Genomic DNA, 24,849 nt, shown 5'->3' on the forward strand with positions numbered 1-24,849 from the left:
ACATCAGAGTGCCGATATATTGCTGTTTAAACGTTTTTGTTTTTGTATTCAATAATCGAATGTACGGCCACCGTGGTGTGATGGTAGCGTGCTCCGCCTATCACACCGTATGCCCTGGGTTCAACTCCCGGGCAAAGCAACATCAAAATTTTAGAAATAAGATTTTTTAATTAGAAGAAAATTTTTCTAAGCGGGGTCGCCCCTCGGCAGTGTTTGGCAAGCACTCCGGGTGTATTTCTGCCATGAAAAGCTCTCAGTGAAAACTCATCTGCTTTGCAGATGCCGTTCGGAGTCGGCATAAAACATGTAGGTCCCGTCCGGCCAATTTGCAGGGAAAATCAAGAGGAGCACGACGCAAATTGGAAGAGAAGCTCGGCCTTAGATCTCTTCGGAGGTTATCGCGCCTTACATTTATTTATTTATTTATTTTTTTTAAATCGAATGTACCTAAATTTTAATTTTTTCTTGTCACACTTATGCTCCTACAATCACAAAAATTTTATAGGTTGTCTTGCCTTGATTTCGAATTCAAAACACATTGTGAGCATTTTCTATTAGCGATATAGGAGCATTACATATATCGTTAGCTTAATGTGAAAATGTGCTAAGTAACTTTTTACGAATTTTACAGGAGACGAAAAAAACTGAATAATTTTTGAAATAACCTTTTTTTTTCAAAACTGTTAATGAGGATACCTTAGTTGGAATACTTTTGAGTGTAGGAGCTTTGAAAAAGATAAATAAAAATCATGTATGCTAACCCAGCAGCTATTTTATGACTTAGCACAATTTCCTCACTCAAAACAAATTTTTTCTCCTGACTTAGCACTTTTTACTCAATATGTTTCCCCATCACTCCTCCCCTTTAATGATTGAAATATAACACTAAAACTATATATTTCATAAAAAATACTAATTATTTGTGAAACTATTTCTAACTATTGGCGACCACCGTGGTGTGATGGTAGCGTGTTCTGCCTACCACACCAAATGCCCTGCGTTCACACCCCGGCCAAAGCAACATCAAAATTTTAGAAATAAGGTTTTTCAATTAGAAGAAAATTTTTCTAAGCGGGGTCGCCCCTGGGCAGTGTTTGGCAAGCACTCCGAGTGTATTTCTGCCATGAAAAGCTCTCAGTGAAAACTCATCTGCCTCGCAGATGCCGTTCGGAGTCGGCATAAAACAAGTAGGTCCCGTCCCGCCAATTTGTAGGAAAAATTAAAAAAAAGGAGCACGACGTAAATTGAAAGAGAAGCTCGGCCTAAAATCCCTTCGGAGGTTATCGCGCCTTACATTTATTTATTTATTGAATTTCTAACGGTTCTGATCTGGACTCTTTTGCCGGATGGTGTGCAGACAATAACTTATTTTTAAATTCAAACAAATGCTGTGTTGTGTCTTATTCCATAACGACAACTGCAACATACTTTATCTACAAACTAAATGCTAAATATCTTAAACGCTGTCACGAGAGTAAAGACTTGGTTGTAATTTTTGACTCCAAACTCTCTTTTCTAGTCACATTGATTTCGATGTTTCAAATTTTGTTGCAATCAGTAGACGTAACACCAGTGACTTTAAGGACCCTATGACGTTGAAGGCACTTTATATATCCTTGGTCAGAAGTGGTCTTGAATAGTGCTCAATAATATGGAATCATTTCTATGAATCTAACTCCTATAAAATTGAGCAACAAATTTTTACAAAAGTGCTTTACGTATGCTTCAATGGCCAGACGGCCTCCCATCATATAACAGCAGGCACAAATTGCTTGGTCTTCAGGCTTTGCATAACAAAGAACTTTTATCTCACTCACGCTTGCCTACAATGTAACAAACTCTAGCACGAATTGCTCTGATTTATCTAATTTGTTCATTCCATATATTCCGCTGCGTGATATTCGGCATAATAGATTATTTATCGAAATAACTCATAAAACGAATTATGCTATGAATGAACCTATAACTAGGACTATACATCTAGCAAATCGATTCAGTAGTGTTATTAATTTTAATAACAGCTTATATAAGTTTAAGCTTGAATTGTTTTCTATTTTTAACTAGTCTGTACGAAAGCATGTAGTTATCGACATGTAAGAGTTGAAGTAGATTATAGTAGTATATAGAAAGGCATGTCTCAAATGGGTAAATCCAATTTCAAGCGGTTGCCAGCACAATATATAGCTTCTTCAACCCAATTTTCAACTCACCTAACCGTGGCGAATCCTGTTTCGTTGACAGCCGAGGCTCTGGCGACCCCAAGTTCCTCAAGGAACTAGGGGATGGAGAGGGCGGGATGGCCTAGAAGGTTTAGTATGGTCATATAAATCGTTCCGAGATGGTCGAGCTAGTAGTACCTTAATAGTGCTTTGTTACCGCAACGTACCGGATCTATATCCGGCAAAGGGCCATCAACATCGGTAATACTCCCCAAAAGCCTGCGGGGAGTGTCTTTATCGTTAATACAACAACAACAAAGCATGTACTTTTAGACTGAATGAAATAAATAAATAAATAAAACGCGCCCACAAAGAAATGACTAGTAATTCAGATTGATATCATTTACAGGTGTCAACCTGTTAGCACATTTTTTTTAACAGCTGACGACTTAGCACATTTACACATCATTGCCCACAGCACGTAAAAATGAAAAAGTTAAATATTTTTTTGTGATCGATGTATTTTAAATTCAGTTTTAAAATTGCATTAAAATACAATTTTTCAAAAAAAGTGACTTAGCACATTTTCACATTAGGCTAACGGTAAGTATTTCCGGGTACAAATAAGGATTTATTTTACTTTTCGCCGGACGTTTCGCTGAATATTTCAGCCTCTTCTGGGGCTGCACTATTTTTATTTTCAAATAAATAAAGAAATAAACCATCTCGAAGCTCAAACAACAACACAATATTAACTTGACATTTATTATTAAATATGTAGAAGATGTTTTCGCAATAGCAAAACGCAGTGACGTGAATATAATTGTAGAGACGCTAAACAAGTACCACCATAAAATCCAGTTCACCGTGGAAATGTGGGAAAACGCGAACATTCCTTTCCTTGATGTTCGTATACACAGAGAAAACAATAATATTAAATTAGATTGGTACTCAAAACCAACATCCTCTGGCCACCTAATTAACTTTTTTCTCTCCCAACCAACCAAATACAAAATCAACAGCGAAGAATCTGATAAATAAAATACAGACCGTAAGCCATCAAGATTTCCATGACGCCAACAAAGAGAATAATAATTTAAGAAATAATAATTACCCCAACCACCTAATACACGAACTGATCAACCAGGCGATCATGAAAACCAGTAACCAACTCAAAAAATTACCAGACGCAGCAACAACAGACACTAAGAAATACCACAGTGTGACATACATTCCTAAGCTCAGTCCTATAGTCGATCACAACATAACTAAACAACAAAACATCACTCTAGCTTACAAGTCCAACAATACATTGTCCAAACTATACACAAAAACAAAGACTCAAATAGACAAGCAACAATAAAACAACGTGATATACAAAAAATAATGTTAAGGAAAGGAGAACGAGAACTGTGATAAAACATACATTGGGCGACAAAGCGGGCGCTAGGTGTTCGCATTGGGTTCGCACAGCACGGCAACCTCACAGTACATACACAACTGTGGCCATACAGCAGATTTAACGAACACCAAAATTATTGATAAGGAAAAAAGGGAGATGGTGAGATACACACTTGAAAGCTTACACCTTTTAAACAACTACAAAAGACGATGAACAGAAAGAAGGACAGCGACAATATCGCCACTGCATACATGCTATGCCTGATTAAATAAATTATTAATGACAAGACTACCACGCAGGGTGGTACTTTTATATTTATTGTAACGAATTTACTGCAAATTATCTTATTTGCAATCTTACGCTAAGTTCGAATCACTAAACTGTTGAATAAATAACTCCAATATTGAACAATGGAAAAATGGCCTTTATTAAAGTACTTCACAATAACACTTATACTTTGCTACTCGCTGGCTTAATAACCAAACTGATTGATAACTCAAATGAAACTCTACTATTGGCCGCCAGATCGCGTGCTTAATCAAACTGATTGATAGCTCAACTCAAACTGAATTACTTTTTACTCGCTTGTGCCGCTTTTATAGTTTACGCTGCATACATCTAGGCTCTTCTATTTCCAGAACTTACCAACTATTTCGAGTGTTTATAGTTCTCATATAGTTTCTACTTGTTTACAATTTTCTACTTTTCAGCGTCTCTCAGATGTATGTGAGTTTGTAGTTTACAGTCTCTCACACACACATAGGCGTATAAGTAAATGCATCTGTGTGTGATATCTCTCGGCTGCCTTATATATGTGCATACATGATTTGATTATTGACGCAAATACTGCTTAGCATGGCCTTAGTGATGGTATAGCTTAGTGATGCTAATATCCGTGACACTGCCCTCCACCTAAGTCTGATCGTCCCGATCAGACAAATCTCCCGATCTATCTGCCGCTAGCATCTCCAAATGTACCACCCTTCTAATCCGTGGTTTCCCAGTGGTTTGTATGCGGTAGATGGTATCACTGATCTTATTCACAACTTTGTACGGGCCTTCCCAACTGCACCGAAATTTGGCTGGAACACCTTTTCGCCGGTTAGGGTTGGTTAACAGTACCAAATCTTCCGGCAAGAAACCTTCCTAATTAAAGTTCTTGTCATGCCAGTGTTTCATCTTACTACTCGTTACCCTGGGCCGTTCCTTCACACTCTGTTGTTTGGTCAATGAACCACTTCGTAGAGCTTGCGCTGGACGGATTTGCTTTACATAATCGGTATCGTTCCCGTTCCCAAATTTCACAACAGTAATGCGCTCCGGCTTGAAACTACCCTCGCATTCTTTCTCGGAAATTCGTTTCTTCGTTTTCCTGCGCTTTTAGGTTTTGTCAATGCCAGTGTTTCTCTCGCAGGTACTTTTGATTTTGATTTATTTGGCCCATTCGATCTATCAACCTTTGCCTTTGACTTTCGTGGTCTTTGTCGAGCCTTTTCCACCAGTACCCGATTACTGCTGAACCCGTTTTCCAAACTAAAGTTAAGTGGTATGTCCTGGTTCTTATAGCGCATAATTTTCCTCCGCATATCGATCCTGACGTCATGGTCAACCAAGAAGTCCACTCCCAATATGATTTCATCAACGATCTCCGCCACAACGAATTTGTGCAGAACTATGACTTTTCCAATTAATACCTCACATACCACTTCGCCTTGGACTTGATTATACTCGCCTGTGACCGTACGCAACCTTGCTCCAGGAAATGACTTTACTCTCCTGTAGACCAAATCAGATCGAATCAAGGAATGAGATGCCCCCGTATCTACAGTCAGTACACGCTCTTTACCATCCACATTCCCTCTGATGGTAAGACTGCTTGATTTCCTTCCAATCTGCGACACAGATATCACAGGATATTCAATAGCCGGGGCAAGTTTTCGTTATTTACATCCGACACGCTCTTGCTCATTTCCGCCAGCTTTGCGTTTACGGTCACCCACATTCTTGGAACTATTAGGACCAAGATCGCAATGACGTGCAATGTAACCTGGGTTGCCGCACTTGAAACATTTAATAACTCCGGCATTCTTCTGTTGAGATCCTTTCAGTGCTTCCAAAATTGTGTCTACCCGCTCTGGCCTTTCTACTTCCACACGGCGTGCTTTGAAAACTGGCTTACACAGAAGCGACGCTGTTTCCTGAATCAGAGCATGCGATACCGTTTCAGCAAATGTTAGTTTTGGATTCGCATATGTAGCCCGCTTCGTTTCCACATCTCGTATGCCATTTATTAAGCTCTGAATCTTTACCCTTTCAGTGTATTCCACGGGTGCATCCGCATTCGCTAAATGTGCTAGCCTTTCAATATCCGACGCAAACTCTTGCAATGTTTCACCAGGCCTCTGGAAGCGGTTCAGCAACTCCATTTGGTATATTTGTCTCCTATGCTCAGTTCCGTATCGTCTCTCTAGAGCAGCCATCAATGCTTCATAATTGTTCTGCTCTCCTTCGGGAATCGTCTGTAAGATTTCCACTGCTGGCCCCTTCAATGCCACGAACAGTGCAGCAACTTTATCTTCCGCATTCCAGTTGTTCACTGCTGCGGTTTTCTCAAACTGTAGCTTGAAGACCTGGAAAGGAACAGAACCGTCAAAGGATGGTGTTTTTACCTTTGGTTTACTCCCTGAAACTGCTGGGCGATTTAGTTGCAACTCCTGTATACGATCTTTCAAAGCATCCATCTCGGCCTCCATTTTATTTTGTCGTTCACTAAAAGCCTCCAGCTGCGATGAGGCTTTTGTTCCCTGTGCCTCCAGCTTCGTTGAGATACGCTCTTCCTGGGCTTCGAGTTGTAATGTTATGCGTGCCTCTTGCTCTTTTAATTGTTCTGCAATTTGTGACGCCATGTGTGTTTTCCGTTCATCCAATTGTGTTTCAATCTTCGCTGTTATACGGCTCTCCTGCGATTCCAGCTGAGATGACATTTGCGACGACATTTCGGATATACGTGTCTCCTGTGCTTCAATCTTGGATGTTATACGTGTCGCCTGCGATTCCAGTTGGGATGTTATATCTGCCTTTTGTACTTCGAGCTGTGTTGACATATCGGTTGATGTTTGTGACGACATTTGCTTCAGCACTGCTAGTATCGCGTTAGTGTCTACACACGCCAATGGATTCGAAGTCTCTATCTTCTCCTCCAATTTAGTCGCTGGCTCTTCCACATCAGGATAAAAGACATACTCGTCCACATCAATTCCTTCCAACTCCATTACCTCTCGTAGCCGTGCTTGAAGTTCGATCTTATTGCCGGTTGTATTCAATCCACGGCTCTCCAACTCCTTCTTCAGTTGCTGGATTTTCAATTCACTGAACTTTGCAATGTCTTTGTTGTGCTCTGGAATTTATTCAACAATTCCTCTTCTGACACCAATTGTAACGAATTTACTGCAAATTATCTTATTTGCGGCCACCGTGGTGTGATGGTAGCGTGCTCCGCCTATCACACCGTATGCCCTGGGTTCAACTCCCGGGCAAAGCAACATCAAAAATTTTAGAAATAAGATTTTTCAATTAGAAGAAAATTTTTCTAAGCGGGGTCGCCCCTCGGCAGTGTCTGGCAAGCGGTCCGATTGTATTTCTGCCATGAAAAGCTCTCAGTGAAAACTCATCTGCCTTGCAGATGCCGTTCGGAGTCGGCATAAAATATGTAGGTCCCGTCCGGCCAATTTGTAGGGAAAAATCAAGAGGAGCACGACGCAAATTGGAAGAGAAGCTCGGCCTTAGATCTCTTCGGAGGTTATCGCGCCTTACATTTATTTTTTTTTTATCTTATTTGCAATCCTCCGCTAAGTTCGAATCACTAAACTGTTGAATAAATAACTCCAATATTGAACAATGGAAAAATGGCCTTTATTAAAGTACTTCACAATAACACTTATACTTTGCTACTCGCTGGATTAATAACCAAACTGATTGATAACTCAAATGAAACTCTACTATTGGCCGCCAGATCGTGTGCTTAATCAAACTGATTGATAGCTCAACTCAAACTGAATTACTTTTTACTCGCTTGTGCCGCTTTTATAGTTTACGCTGCATACATCTAGGCTCTTCTATTTCCAGAACTTACCAACTATTTCGAGTGTTTATAGTTCTCATATAGTTTCTACTTGTTTACAATTTTCTACTTTTCAGCGTCTCTCAGATGTATGTGAGTTTGTGGTTTACAGTCTCTCACACACACATAGGCGTATAAGTAAATGCATCTGTGTGTGACATCTCTCGGCTGTCTTATATATGTGCATACATGATTTGATTATTGGCGCAAATACTGCTTGGCATGGCCTTAGTGATGCTAATATCCGTGACAGTATGTTCATATTGTCCTATATTGTTGTAAGTATAATTTAATGTTTTCATGTTAACTTCTATGTGTTGTGACATTTTATTTATTTATTTATTTGAAAAGAAAAATAGTGTAGCCCCTGAGGAGGCTGAAATATTCAGCGAAACGTCGGGCGAAAGATAAAATAAATCTATATTTATACCCGAAAATATGATATCAGACTAGCCTACTCAAAACATCCTAGAACATAATCGAACTGATCGCAAATTTACAATAAAAAGTTTTTTATTCAAGTATTTCTGGAATATACTATATATTTGTGAAAGTATGTCTGTATGTATGTTTGGACTTGCAGCCTAAACGCAGAATGGAATCGAACGAAATTTTGCCACGGCATACCCTGAGTGCGCCAATCTATGGTAGGCTATATAAAAAAGTTTTCGACAAGGGAGCGTGGTACCTCCCAATCCCTACCCCGTCCAGAAAAACTGAGTATAACGAAAAAGGGGCGTGGTATCTCCCATACAAATGGGGGTTGGGATTAGTCCAATATATTAGTCTATATAATACTGCTTTTATTTATACCCGAATGACGTCGGGTACTCTGCTAGTAATGAATAATTGGGTCTGCACAGAGTGCTTCAGAGTCAGAGTCAGTTTCGATGTGTTAGTGGAAATATTTTAGTATTATACTAGGTTCAAACATACACCAAATTGGCAATTTATACTATTTGGGCAATTTATTACGCAAATTTGTCATATAATAAATTGTAATAATAAATTGCCAATTTAAAAAAAATTGCGTAATAAATTGCTTCAAACTGCAAATGCAACATTGTAAAGTGTGTTTATTGAGTATATTAAAAGTCAGTTTCGCATGGCTGAACTATATGGTTGGCTCATCTCATCAGCTGATTTTATGTCTTTCATTTCACTGGAGTAGGGGCTGTCAAAAGAAGATGGCAAAATCAAAATGAAGCCAAAACATTGAACACATTTTCTTACAACACACATACATTTCAAAGTTTTATGTTTTCATTTCATTCCATGCACCTAATACCAACACGCACATTTTGACAGTCTCAACAAAGATATGTTCTTACTGTAGAGATGAGCCAACCAGCTATCAAATTACTATTGTGTAAGCTAAATAGAGTTGTATGAACACCACTCAAGTTAAATCGAAATAGCCTCAATTTATTTTTCTGTTTGAACATAGTATTAGTCAGACATAAATGACCCTGGTTGACTGCTAAAAATTAAAACGGGTTTGATTTGGTCGACGACTCAATACGTACACAGCCACAAATCACACACACAAGAATGCGCATTGCGCATGTAAACAAATGATCAACTGCTTTTTATGGGCAATTTTTACGTAATTTTCCTTTAGCTCTTGTTTTTCTCTCTTTCTTTCATTCGCTCAAGCAGTCAAGTGTGACGTAGATGCGCAAAACGAAGCCATTTTGAACTCGTGAATGCGCAATCTTCTGTGTGTGATTTGTGGTACACAGCTGACTCGTGAGTCAGACGCGCCGTGTGTCGACCCTATAGCATTTTCTTGTTACTCAAAATATTCTGATTGATGATATCCGGTCATTCTTATTTTTGTAAATTTTGAGTGAAGGGTTAGGTTATTAACCATTGTTGAAAAAATACAGAATAACGATAAAAATTCAAGTTTTATTCAGTTATTCAAAAATGAAAAATTAGACCCTCGCGATGCCCAGAAAATATAACCTTATGCGCAAACAGTTCGCGTCTAATTTTGAAGCTTTTATGGGTAATTTTGAGATGATTTTGGGGAATATTTCGGGGTCCTCCCGGAGTCATTTGGGGATCACGTCGGGGTCATTTAGGAATGATATTATGACTCTCTCGGGGCCATCTCGGGGTACTTTGAAGGATCTTCTCGGATTAATTTGGGGATCAATCTGGGTAATATCTGGGGCCCTCTTGGAGTCATTTCTGGACGATTTTGGGGACTCCCCCGGGACCACCCGGTATTATTTGCCGACTCCCTAGGGATCCTCTCGAGGGATTGTTTACAGAGGCGACTGTTTCGCGTAGGACAAATTAAAGCTCGAACTTTTTTCTCAAATAAATAGAAAGAGATCACACCGAAATTAGTTTAGACTGTTTAAATGCGACAAATAAACAGACCATGTTCAATAATTATCACAGTTTTAGTTAAAATGCCATTATACATGGTCCTTTGGTGCTAAAAAGGCAACCAGCGGCAAAAACAAATTATGTTAAAGTTTTAAAGTTATAAATGTATATATAATTACCATACAAAACGCGGTCGGTACGGACACAAAAAAGAACAAAAAAGTGCTTAAGTAAATAAACAAAATTGGTATAAAAATTCAACAACAAAAAGTGTCGCAAACAAAAAACTATTTCAAATAAATTGGACAAAACATACATACATACATATATGTGCACAAAAAACAAAAAATTAAGGTGTAAAAGAAAAAACTGAGAAATCAAAAAATTTAATAAAACAAAAATAAAAAATTTTACATACAAATACAACACAAAAGTGAAAGCAAAATCTGAAACACGAAAGAAGTTTGCGAAAAAAAATACTTTATTTAAGCAAACAACAAAAGTGTTAAAACGAAAATTATTTAAATAAAAAACAAATACATACGTACATGATTTAATCACAAGAGAAAAAAGACACATTAGGGTGAAGAAGAAAAAAAACAAAAAAGTTTTGTGGAAAAAACAAAATATACATAATTTTGAGAAAAGGAAAATAAAATCCTGGGAAAAATACAATATTTGATAAAAAGTGAGGTTTTTTTGGAAAAAATAGCAAAAGAAAAGATAAATGTGAAAATTTTTGGAAAAAATATATTAAATTTTTGCACGAAAACACAAAACACGGAAAATATAGTTTGGTGAAAACAGGAAAAAAATACATCTTAAAAAGAAAATAAATTTTTTTTTTTTTTTTTAAACACATGTGAGAAAAAACACTTATACGTACATTACACACACCTTAAAACAACATCAATATTACAACACAACAAGGAAAGCATCAAAACGTAAGGAGGAGCACATTACAACAAGGGATAAAGGACAACACAGCATATCACAAGTCACACATAAAACCAACAAAAAATGTCAGAGTACACCGTTTACCCAATATATTCCCATATATATTCCCTCCGTCTAAAGTACGGACCCAAATTCTGTAAATCCCCAAATTTATATACCCCTCCGATCTAAAGATCCGGACCCTGGGTATATAACCCACATCAAAAAGCCTAAACGGTAAAATATTTCATTGGCTTACTCACTGTTACCAACAGGTACAGTCCCATCAAAAAACCCATATAAATTTTTCAACAAATAAATTTGCATTCCCGTACCAACGGAAAATCCATTGCCCGGTTCTATATACCCAAAAAGTTCGTTGCGCTAAATATCGACTTAATTATAAAAATATATACGTATATATGTAATATATGTATATACCCACTTAGTTCGGTAATATCACCCGAGCTACATATTTTTCCAGCGTGAAATTCACCGCTGCCCAATTTACCCTTATATACATATATTACATAAAATATATTTTACAAAAAACCCATAGCAACAAACTTTGCCAAATTTTTGTCACTTTTCCTAAAGTTTATTTTACCGGTGCACCCAAGATTAATTTTGCATACAAACCTACAAGTATATGCACCCATAATACCCACACGCACTTGTATATCTTTTTGCATAAGCCAAAAACCCACCCTCAACAAAGTAATTGCACGACCATATGTAACTACATAATAGAAGGAAGCAACGAAGAAGATCATCGATCACATATTGGCATACATTTACTTTGTTAATACAGATCAAGTGCATTGGCACAGCAAACAAAAGGTTGTTGGTACACCACAGTTTGCATGGTTCAACTATATACAGGTTGGCTCATCTGTAAAGCAACAAAATATGTCTGTTCAAATTGTCAAAATCTGTGTATTGGTGTTTGTGCGAATGGTATGGAATGGAAACATAAAACTTAGCAGTTTTTGTATGTGTAAGTAAAATGTTGCCAATGTTTGCTTTCATTTTGAGTTTGCCATCTCCTTTTGACAATCCCTTCGACCATGCAATGACATAAATAAAATCAGCTGATGAGATGAGCCAACCTGTACATAATTGAACCATGACAGTTTGTCGGCAAATATATTTCACCCATATATATAAATACATACATACGTACTATATACCCATATTACTTGTGCTCAGACGCGTTGAGACAAGTACATATAACAAAGCAAAAAGCCGGTACACATTAGGCCGGTCTCAAAAAATAAAAAATAAAATCCCAGTGAACACAAATATTATAATATTTATATTATTATATACCCACATTACTTGTACTCAGAAGCGCTGAGACAAGCCCGTATAAAGAACCAAGCGTACATTAGGCTGGTTTCAAAAAAAACAATTTTTTTTTTTTGCTTTTGACAAAACATTTTTTCGATTTTCACAGCTTAATAAAAGCTCCCATTTCTTGGTAAATTACATTAAATTATAATGCCAAAAACAAACGAAACCCAAAAATTGACCACTGCAGACCAACGCCTGCAGGAATTTATATATGACGGTAACCAATTAGAGGTTTACTGCTCGAGATGGTCACCCTCCCAAGCTACCGATTTATCAGAGTGTATGCTTAAGGTCAAACTAGAAGACCTTGATAAAATATGGGCAAAGGTGCTAGAGTCCCATCGAGAAGTAAGTTTCTCAGATAATTACACAGATGCCAGCGGCTCGGTTGAGCAAAAATTTGCTAAATGCATGGAAACGAACCAAACATGCAAATCAGAAATTTTAGAAGCCTTACAGCTTTTTAATACTGCTAGCACCAACCAACAACAAATACCCGCCCACCCAATAAACAACAAACGCAAACGGTTTTTATTTAAAAGTACCACCATGCGACACCGAAGTATTTCATGGTGGATACGAAGACTGGCCATCTTTTAGAGATATGATCACGGCAGTCTATAAAAACCACCCTAAATTATCACCCGCTCAAAAATTATACCACCTGCGCCTGAAAACGAAAAGTCACGCAGGACTTATTGTAAAGCAATACCCACTGAGCGATGATAATTTCGAGCTTGCCTGGGAAGCGCTCAGATCGAGGTACGAGAACAAAAGGATACTCGTCGACAACCAACTGAAGACGCTGTTCAACCTACCCACAATATTCGCAGAAAACGGAGAACAAATACAGAAGATACAGACAACAATCAACAACTGCATGCCAACCCTTAACACCCAAGGAATCCCGACAACGGACTGGGACCCGATCCTCGTTTATCTGTGCTCATCAAAGCTGCCAAGTGAAAGCCTTTCACTATGGGAACAATCCCTCAGCTCACGGAAGGAGCTGCCCCTTTGGGAGGATATGAATAAATTCCTCACCAGCAGATACGAAGTAGTAGAGAGACTAAGTACCTATAGACCAGGCAGGGCGAAACCCCAATTTTCGAGTTTTACGCCACGAACGGTGAATCAAAACTCGACCCAATCTAACAGTAATAGAACCCATGCATATCACACGGAGTTCAATAAAACGGCTTCGTGTAGATTATGCAATCAATACCACGCAGTCAAATCTTGCGTTAGGTTTAGAAATTTATCGGTATCAGACCGAATCAAATTTGTGAGAGAAAATAGTTATTGCGAAAACTGTTTGTCTACGTCACACCCCAAGAACGAATGTAAAAGTAGTTTCACGTGCGTTTATTGCCAAAATCATCATCATTCGCTACTGCATTTGCAGCCCAAACCCCAACAATCACAACCAAACCCCAGAGCTCAAAATGCCCAAGCCGGCACCCCTAGGAGAACGGACGACGAGCGAGCCTCAACATCGAAAGCCGCCGCAAGAGCTACCTCCTCCCTACAGTCTCAAGACAAAAACCCGGTTTCTTCGCTCTTCTCGAGTAATCATGGAACCACCCTACTATCCACAGCAATAGTATCAGTACACTTTGCTGGCGAATTTCATAAAATTCGTGCCCTAATAGACCAAGGTTCACAAAAAACCTTTGTATCATCCCGAATACAAAAGGTTCGTGGTCTACCCACAAAATAGTCTCTCCACCAGATATCTGGAATGGGTGGAACGGTTGTGAAAAATGCCAATAAAGTCTGCCAGATAACATTCTGTTCAGCAGACTTAACCCAAACGATAGACGCACAAGCAATAATTTTTCCGAAACTAACTAAGTTCTTGCCCACAGTCAGAGTTTCAAGCATCGATCTCGAAGAACTGTCCCATTTACCCTTAGCGGATCCACAGTATTCGATACCATCTAAAATCGATGTGGTAATCGGCAGAGATATCACCCCGCAAATCCTCACCGAAGGGCTCCTACGAAATGTGAGTGGAACATTACTTGCCCAAAACACAATATTCGGATGGATATTAAGCGGCCCTGTAGCGGAAAAGGTATCAACCTTCAGCACTCATGTCACGGAATGCACCGATGGCCCCATGAATCAACTTTTGAGACAATTTTGGGAACAGGAAGAAGTTCACCAAACCCAACAACGATCAGCAGATGATGAATACTGCGAAGCACTCTACCGGACAACCACAATTCGTGAGGAAGATGGACGCTACAGAGTCAAACTACCCTTCAAATCGGAATTTCCAGCCAATCTGGCACTCTGTCATTCACGACCCGCAGCACAACAGCAGTACATCAGCATCGAACGCACGCTCGAAAGAAAACCCGAATTAAGAGACAAATATTTTGAAGTCCTTAATGAATATTTAACCATGGACCATATGGAACCCGCCTCCCAACAAGAGATATCTAGAGATGGTAAATATTTATCGTTTTATCTACCCCATCATGCTGTCATAAAACCCGACAGCAAAACCACAAAAGTGCGAGTCGTCTTCAACGCATCAAAAATGTCGCATTCTGGCAACTCGTTGAACGACGTGCTTCATATAGGCCCCATTCTACAAAATGACTTAATGCTCGTCATACTTAAATGGGGACTTTATAAGTTTGTTTTCAACGGCGATATTGAGAAAATGTATCGCCAAATACTCATCCATGAAGAAGATAAAGATTTTCATCGAATCGTTTTTCGAAAACACCCAACACTGCCGATACAAGATTTTCGACTAAAAACAGTTACCTTTGGTGTAAATTGCGCGCCATATTTGGTGATTCGAACCCTACACCAACTCGCCCACGATTGTCAAGACGAATATCCGCTCGCTAAAAACATTTTATTAAACGAAACATATGTTGACGATATTTTGTCAGGCGGTCATAATATACAGTCCACTTTGAACTCTATGACTCAAGTTATCGAAGCCTTAAAATCGGCAGGGTTCCCTTTGAGGAAGATGTCGGCAAATCACCCTGAAATTTTAAAACCCGTTCCCGACCCTGATTTGCTAGACGTCGACTTCCTTAAATTCCATGATTCGAGTTCCACAAAAACCCTTGGAATTCAGTGGAACGCGCTAACCGACACCTTCACCTACACGTATGATCCACTATCAGCAGAAAACACGACTACAAAAAGGCAGATTTTATCAGCAGTTGCAAAACTGTTTGACCCCGCAGGATGGCTTTCGCCAATAATGATTCTTGCCAAAATGTTGCTGCAACAACTCTGGATGGAAGGTACGGATTGGGACGAAGACGTGAAGCCCGGAGCTCTCCAAAAATGGACCTCAATTTATGAAAATTTACCTCACATCAGAGACATTAAAATCCCTAGGTGGGTACAGTATTCCCCCGATAAACTAATCCAGCTGCATGGATTCTCAGATGCTTCAGAAAAAGCATTTTGTGTCTGTATATATTTACGAGTACAAACCCATGAAAATAGTTTTTCATCCCATTTGCTAGCTGCTAAAAGCAAAGTAGCACCCCTCCAAACCGTGAGTCTTCCACGGTTGGAGCTCTGTGGAGCAGTTTTACTCTCCAAGTTAGTGAAACAGCTGCGAAGTGAGCTGAATCTACCCCCACACGAACTCATTCTCTGGTGCGATTCGGCCATCGTACTGGCCTGGTTAGAAAAACCACCCCATACCTGGAAAACGTATGTCGCTAACAGAACCTCTGAAATTCTTAAGAACGTCGACAACGCCACTTGGAGGCACGTTTCCAGTAAGGATAACCCAGCGGATTTGGGCACTCGAGGCTGCAAGCCTCAGGATTTAGTCCAATGTCAGCTATGGTGGGAAGGACCTAATTGGCTAATCAATCCATCAACTTCGTGGCCAAAGGATACACCTCACCACCCAACTCCACCCGAACAACGACATGTGGACGTATTCCACACCCTGCAGGAAGAAAATATGGACATACTCGACCGGTTTTCGTCGTTTTCTCGAGCGCTTAGAGTCGTGGCGTATATGTTGCGGTTTATCAAGAAAGCAAGGAAACTGAAAGTTCCAGCCGCGCTCAACCTCACCCACGCCGAAGTGAATGATGTCAAAATCAAAATCATCATTCAAACTCAACGGAATCATTACGGAGACACGATAGAGCTGCTTCAAACGTCAGGACCCTTACCCAAAAAGAACACCCTTCTGATATTAAACCCCATGCTAGATGACTCAGGAATCATGCGAGTTTCTGGAAGATTAGCATATGCCACCTATAGCTTTAATGAGCGGCACCCAATTATCATACCCGAAAACTCTCGATTTTGTTCTCTTCTGTTAGACTTCCTCCATTCGAACCTGCTGCACGCCGACAAACAGCTGATGATCCGAATGGTGCAGCAACAGTACTACATTCCACGTTTGAAGCAAAAGGTCAAAAAGCTCGTCTTCCACTGCAAAACCTGCACCATCTATAAACAGCAGATGAAAACGCAGATAATGGCAGCCTTGCCACCCGAGAGATCAACATATTCTCTACCCTTTCATACAACAGGAGTCGACTTTGCTGGACCATTTATGGTAAAAACTTCTCTCCTTCGCCGAGCTTCGTATGCCAAAGCTTACGTTTGTGTAGTCGTCTGTTTTTCCACAAAGGCTGTTCATTTAGAAGTGTGCTCTGATCTCACCACGAATGCCTTCAACGCAGCCTTTGCCCGATTCCCTGGCCGCCGTGGCCTACCCCACCAGATATATTCTGACAACGGAAAGACGTTCGTCGGCGCACAACGCGGATTACAAAGGGAATTCACCACATTCCTCAAGGAAGTCGCTACAGACGTCGCCGAAAAGTATGCAACTCACGGATTGTCATGGAAATTCATCCCACCATACGCTCCCCACATGGGTGGTCTATGGGAAGCCGCCGTGAAAAGCTTCAAGATACACTTTACGAAAGTAGCAGGAAACCAGAAGTTCTCCTTCGAAGAGCTTACTACCCTCTTAGTACGCATAGGGGCGGTCCTCAACTCCCGACCGCTCTCCCCTATGTCCGAAGATCCAATGGATCCCCTAGTCCTAACCCCAGGGCATTTCCTACGTGGCGCGCCGCTCTTGTCGTTACCGGAGCCAACTGCAGAGCATCTCACCTTGGTCAACAAATGGCAGAAACTGAAAGTGCTTCACCACCAATTCAGCACACGATGGAAGAGCGAGTATCTCAAGGAGCTGCATAAGCGGTATAAATGGAAATGCCCTCAACGCAATATTCAAGTCGGAGATTTAGTCGTGGTAAATGACGAGTTACTACCCCCGAACGAATGGCGTTTGGGACGGGTAATCACTTTACACCCTGGATCGGATAACAATGTTCGAGATGTGGAACTCAAAACCCAAAATGGATTAATAACCCGTAATATTGCCAAACTGTGCGTGCTACCAACTGCCTAGTAGTGCCAATCCTACCTCTGGTACCCTCTGCTTCATGCCCCTAGCAATCTGGAAAGAGATCCAAGCTACCCTCACCAACGTATTTTTCTAACCCATTTTTCTGAAAAATACGTATTTTTTCTTTTCTTGTCTTTACAGGGCCCGCAGATGTACGGAGATGCCAAAATGTCGGCTATGTGGCCAGCGACACGCGCTAAGGCAGTGCCGGGCGTTACTCGCGATGAAGCCGGAGGAGCGATACGAGTGCGCGAGGAACCACCGGTACTGCACCAACTGTCTGGCAGTGTCGCACAGCACCGGGGCATGTGACTCACAATCCAGCTGCCGCAAATGCTCCCTCGGCCATCACACGCTCCTACACCGAGCTCGACGCACGCCCACCAACCAGCGTCGCACTGACAGCGGCCCACAGCGCGCAACAACAGCCCAACATCGCCAACGGGCAATTCAAAGCCGGTCGGCTAGACAGCGCGACGACAAACTTCGCAAATTAGTAGCCGAGGCACGAGCAGCCTTAGATAGGGTTGATGCCGCCCTGAACCCATCAACGCGTCGGGCGGGGGGGGGGGGGGGGGGGGGCATGTTGAAGACATGATCCAATTTTCGGACTAAGTCCGCCCCCCTCCGTCTGTCAACACCCGGCCAGTGCGGCCAAGCGCAGGCAGTGCAGCTCAGCTGTGGCTTGCCAACCACCACCGCTCTCACTCTCATTTTTTTAGTTTAGTTAAAACTGCCCGCCGTTACGCATCGTGCCAGCACCGCTCGCTTCAGTTTTTATTTTATCACCTGCCCGCCGTCGCGCATATCTTCCATTTTAATTTTGTTTTCAATAATAATTAAATTCTTTTTATAACTTTGTTTACATTTTAAAAAATGTGTAATTTGAGTGAATTCTAAACACAGATAAATATTTGAATAAAGTGCCTAGTGCTAAAATTATACACCAACATTCTTTATTATGTCGGTGAAATAGTGGGATTTTCTTGTATGTGTGTAGTACCTAATACACCAAAATCTAAAACAAATTTACATTCCTATTTCTTGCCAGCGGTGACGATATGTAAACATACTGACTGCATAATATATATTTGCAGCAGCAGAACTTTTTATTTTAAGCTATATTTGTTCAAATCCTTTCTATATAAATACGTAAAAGTTGCGTCATTCATATTTTGTAAATGAAATATTTCGATTAGCTCCTCCATTAAGTGGCATCAATTGTAATACAAATTTATTTTGCTATACTTATCTAATGGTGAAATCACTCCATTTTGTGATAGAATAACTAAAAGTTAAATTTGAAGTTAAATCTAGTTTTCGAGTCCTTATGAGTGTGATTTGTATGTAGCTGTGCTTGTGTTTATTACACTTTCACAGTCGGCACCATTTGGATTGCATGGCGTTCGTGCTGTTAACAGTTATTCGGGGTATGTTTGTTTGATCAATACCAATACAAAACGATTTGATGGGTATTCGACGTGAATGTTGCTAATCAAAATTTCCAAAAAAAAAGTATTTCCAAAAAAGTTCGATTTGTCGTTTTTTGCAGCAGAAACGGTAAAAACAGGAAATCCAGAACGCATACTTATTTATTTAAGTAAATATACCTACATACATGTAAAGTTATGCAATTAATAACGTTTATTATTCAATTCAAAGTTGAGTATTCAAAAATAAGTACAATTAAAGTTATGGTTTAAAGTGGATTACAATTAAAGTAGGTTGGTACAGCGAATAATTATAGTAACGACGGCTGCTTTGGTCGACGGCTGATTACGACTGACTGTCCGCTCGCTATTAGATTTTCTCCGAGCTAATTTACTCAGGCTGTGCGCTCGTTATTCGTCTTGAGTGTTTTACGTTTGCGCCGCCATATGTGTTGGTATATGCGTGCTGTCACAGTGCCTCCTCGCCCGACTTACATTCGGCCACCCTGATTAGTCATCTACCTCAGATGACAAAAGCTCTTCGTTGTTGACTGTATACTTCCAAAGTTTCATATTATCGCAACTCGTGGACGTATTACAGGGCCCCTCTACATCTGCCGCCTTTCTAACGTTGAACCGGCCATTTCGTTTAACTTGTGTGATTTCGTACGGGCCGAGATATTCGCTAGCCAGCTTTCGTCCGGCTACAAACTGCGTGCGTCGTATTGCTACTAAATCGCCGATCTTGTACCCGTATTCCTTCTTTCGTTTGCTATCAAACTGCTTTTTGTATTGATTCTGAGCGCGCTCGATTTCGTGCCTCGCCTCTTGCCGCAAATTGTGCCGCCCTTCGTCGTATGCATCATATAGCTCCTGCTCGAGTAAAAGTTGTATCTGATCACTGCATGTGTGGTTCATTTTGACACCAAACATAAGTTCAAACGGCGGCCGCTTTGTAGACGCATGAGTATGTGAATTAATAGCTTGCTGTACTTTTAGAACTAACTTGAACCATTTTGCAGGTTCTTCTGCCGAGAGCTTTGCAATATTCGACATAACCGTTCGATTCACTCTTTCGATCTGTCCGTTTCCACGTGGGACCCCGGTAGTGCTCCAGATGTGATCAATACCCCTCTCCTTTACGTGCTCGGAAAACATATGTGCCGTGAAAGCGGCACCTCTATCGGTAACTATGCGTGCGGGGTTTCCAAAAACCGCAGACCATGACTCCAGCTTCTGAACCGCTTCTTCGCAACCTGTGCTCTTTGTGGGGTACAGCCACACAAATTTGGTAAACGCGTCGACGATTGCCAAGATATATTTATACTGCTTTGAGGTAGCGTCCATTGGTCCCAGATGGTCAATATGCAACGTATGCAATGGTTGGTCACCTTTATCAATTACGTGCAGATAACCCTCTTTTTTACCCAACTTCTTATTATAAATGATACATTTCACACAATTGTTGATTACCTGCGTAACTTTTTGTTCCAGGTGTGGTATCCAATAATTTTGTTGTATAGCATGCATAGTTTTCTGCACCGCAAAGTGACCAACATTATGAGCATCGACAATTATTTCTTTTTCCATCTGCTTTGGAACCACCAAAAGATCGTTACCCTCAATATTTTTATATAACAGCCCACCTTTTTATTTTAAAAGCTCCGTATGGTCGGCTATCCAGTAGATCTGCGATTGCTTTAGTCATTGTATCCTCTTGCTGTGCTTTTTTAATACGCGCCGCCAACTCCGACGCTACTATCATAACCTGCTGTGGGTATCGACTGAGGCAATCAACGTGCTTTAACCTTTCGCCTGCTCGGTGTTCTACACTAAAGTCGAAGTCTTGCAAATAAACCACCCACGAGGCAACTTCTCGGGGTACATCCTTTTTACTTAACGTTTGTTTGAACGCCGCGCAATCAGTCACTAGCTTAAAATGAATACCCAACAGGTAGTGACGAAACTTTTTAAAAGCGAGGTATACCGCCTTCGCTTCCAAAACATAACTGTGCTGTCGCGCTTCTGCCCCCGTCGACTTTTTGCTCCAGAAGTACACTGGGTATAGCTGGCCGCTATACCATTGCAATAGTGTTGCACCGAAACCATCCTTCGACGCATCTGTATGTACCTCAGTCTTTGCATTTCTGTTGTACAACCTTAGTACTGGCTCTTTAGTCAAACAATTTTTCAGCGTTTGTACAGCTTCGACTTCAGCTGGACCGATAGCAAACACAGAGTCTTTACGTAGTAGATTTGTTAATGGTCTGGCGATGTGTGAGTATCCTTTAATGAACTTTCGAAAAAATCCCGTTAGGCCTAAAAACGACTGCACGGCCTTAACATTTTTTGGGATTTCAAACTTATTAACCGCATCCGTTTTCTCTTTGCCTGGCCACACGCATCCATCTTTAACCAAGTGACCCAGGAAACTTACAGATGCCTGCATAAAATGGCATTTTGGCCATTTGATTTTCAAACCGTGTTCTGCTGCCGTTGCAAAAACCAGCTTTGTCTTACGAAGACAATCATCAGCTGTTTCTGCGTGAATGATAATATCGTCCATATATAAGTCTAATACGTTATTATTTATTAGATTCTGGAAGACGTAGTTAACGAAACGTATAAAAACGGCGGGAGAGTTGCAGAAGCCAAACGGAGCCCTATTAAATTCGTAAAGCCCCCTTGTTGTTGTGAAAGCGGTGTATTTTTTGCTACTCTCTTCAATGGGGACGTGGAAAAACCCATTTTCCAAATCCAAAACCGTAAAAAATTTCGACTTCTGCAACTTTTCGAGTACGTCCTCAATTATAGGGACCGGAAAACAATCTTTTAGTACAGCCGAGTTAAGTTTTCGAAAATCCACACAAATGCGGCACGTACCGTCCTTTTTCTTCACGATAACCATGCGGCTGGCGAAGTTGGACGTAGACTGTCTTATGATTCCAGCTCTAAGCCACTCATCAATTTGCTTGTTGACTGCTTCAACTTCGTGGAATGGTATGCGACTTTGAGCGTGCCTGAACGGGGCAACGTTACCATCCGGAATGATCTTCAATACAACTGGACATTCCTCAACATAATCGATTGGCTTGTAGTTGGCAATCAAGGAGCGAATTTCGGCTTCGTACTGCGGAGGAACATCAACATGAGAATTTGTGTCGGTTACATTATAAATACTTATCTGATTAAGATCCTCATAAGTTTCCCCCACGTTTAGTGGAGAAAACTTATATCCATCTGCCGTCGCCGCCAAGTTGAACTTCGAAATAAAATCGTAACCCAGTAGCGCATCATACATAACGTCTTTGTCAGATACTACAATGAATTTTTGCTGCGTCAGTAAGTCGTCAACACCTACTTCAGCAACGAAACACCCAATTGGTTTTGTAGATTTAGTACCGAGGCCGCGAAGCTGTTGCATATATGTTTGCAGCACACCTCCACCAACTTTTTCGAATGTACTTTTTTTCATAATAGTTATATCTGCGCCCGTGTCTACTAACCCGCTTACTTCGACGTTGTTAATCTTTATGTTTTTACAGCGTTTCGAATTATGAACCAGGTTTACAGCAGCAGCTACAGTTGGACAGTCTTTCGACATATGCCCACTTTTATTGCAACGAAAACACTTTGTTTCTGCTTGGCAATTTTTCCGCATATGATCCGTAGCGCCACAGTTAAAGCAATGTGTTTTCTTTTCGCTTGAAATGTGCGAACGCTTCTCGTTTACGTGTACTTGCCCTTTATGCTCTTTGTTGCTTTTTTCCCGCAAAACTATTTTCTCGTAAACTTCGTATTGACCTTGCAATTCCTTATATGACTTACAGCTCCAAAGGTTGTATTTAAATTCGTCTTTTAATTGCAGTCCACCAACTATATAACGAATCACCGACTGCGTGTCTATATTACTACGTGTAGCCAATTTCTTCATCTGCAGCACATATTCGTGGAAACTCTCATTCTTTTGTTTTTTCCGTTCTCGTAGCTCTGCGTGAACATCAGCACTACACATTTTTGACTTGTCAAATTCGTCTTCCAACATTGTGCGCATTGCACCATATTCGTAAACAGCTACCGATTCAAGAAAAAGTTTCGCAGTTTTCGTCATTTTCGCCCTTGCTTGCACGTACTTCTGTACATTGTTCAAACCGTATGCAGCTGCGTTTAATTCAAAGTTAGTAAACCAGTGTTTCACTGGCATATTTCCTCCATCAAATTCGGGTATAATTTTGCCAAAACTTTCTGCCGTAATTTTGGTTTCGGCCTGCTTTGTTTCGTCTGCTTGGATTTTCAATGTAAGCAATTGCACCAGCTGTTGTAGCAATTCATTATTCTTACATTCCACTGTTTTGTTTTGTTCTGCCATTGCCGCTGCTTCTTTTACTGCTTTCTGCTGCTCTGCTTCGGCCATGACTTTCTTGGAAGCTGTCTGAGCGTATTCTCTCCACCTCGTTGCCTGCTTTGTTGAGCGTGTGTTGTAACGCCGTCTCACTTCCTCTACCTGCTTTGTCTGCTTTTTGACTTTGGTGGTGTTTTTTGAATCGCCTGCGCTTTGGCGACTAGCACGAGTCATATGCGTTGAACGGAATTTTTTTTGACCGATCAACGACCCTTTTTTTTTTTTTTTTTTTTTTTTGCGACTGAACTGCAACTGTAGAAGTACTGTTTTGCCCACTTCACTTTATTGCACTGCTTGCCTATTGTTCTTCAATTCGGCTGCAACTTACATAAGTTTGATTCAATTTGTATTAAGGTTCGGCAGGTTGAGCCCCCAAATGTAAAGTTATGCAATTAATAACGTTTATTATTCAATTCAAAGTTGAGTATTCAAAAATAAGTACAATTAAAGTTATGGTTTAAAGTGGATTACAATTAAAGTAGGTTGGTACAGCGAATAATTATAGTAACGACGGCTGCTTTGGTCGACGGCTGATTACGACTGACTGTCCGCTCGCTATTAGATTTTCTCCGAGCAAATTTACTCAGGCTGTGCGCTCGTTATTCGTCTTGAGTGTTTTACGTTTGCGCCGCCATATGTGTTGGTATATGCGTGCTGTCACAGTGCCTCCTCGCCCGACTTACATACATACATATGTACATTGGGCCGTGCCAACAAAATAAAATTTACAATTTTATTTAATTCTTATTTAGATAGTCTCGGTTCTGTGAAATTGTACTTTCGTTGTGCAGCAGCGATCTTGAGTTGCGGCTCAATTTTTGTTTGTTTGTTGCTTTTCAATACAGTTTGATCAAAAGTAATAAACAGATTTGGTTCTGCTTGCAGAATGTTCCCACCGCTTTTGGGAAGTATTATTGAAGATGATGGTATTTTGCTGAATATTGATTCGGCACACTAAAGCTGGAGACATTGGTGCTTTATCGGTAACCGTATCGGTAACCTTTTAAAAGCTGATTCGACCAACCTTATGAGAATCAATGCAATCGATTATTGGTGCCGCTAAGATCGTAACCGTATCGTAGCCAACCAATTGGGTTTTGGTTTACCGTCGTAACGATAAACAGCTGATTACGTTAGGGATACGAATACAGCGATACGACATACGGCACCAATGACTCCAGCTTTAACCCGCTGGGGCCTTGAAATAATTTAAATTCAAATACGTCTTCGTGAATGATGGCGGATTTTCGGGTCCGGTGCCTCTAATATAGGAATG

General features: G+C 40.5%; 1 protein-coding gene across 4 annotated transcripts in view; it reads left to right on the forward strand.

Annotated features, from left to right (window-relative positions):
• Positions 1-24,849, forward strand: part of Rbp6 (RNA-binding protein 6) — a 1,756,398-nt gene that overhangs the window by 1,102,540 nt on the left and 629,009 nt on the right. The gene's annotated exons all lie outside the window — the stretch shown is intronic.

Source organism: Eurosta solidaginis, chromosome 5 (assembly GCF_040869045.1).
Source record: "Eurosta solidaginis isolate ZX-2024a chromosome 5, ASM4086904v1, whole genome shotgun sequence".
NCBI classification, from domain to species: Eukaryota; Metazoa; Arthropoda; class Insecta; order Diptera; family Tephritidae; genus Eurosta; species Eurosta solidaginis.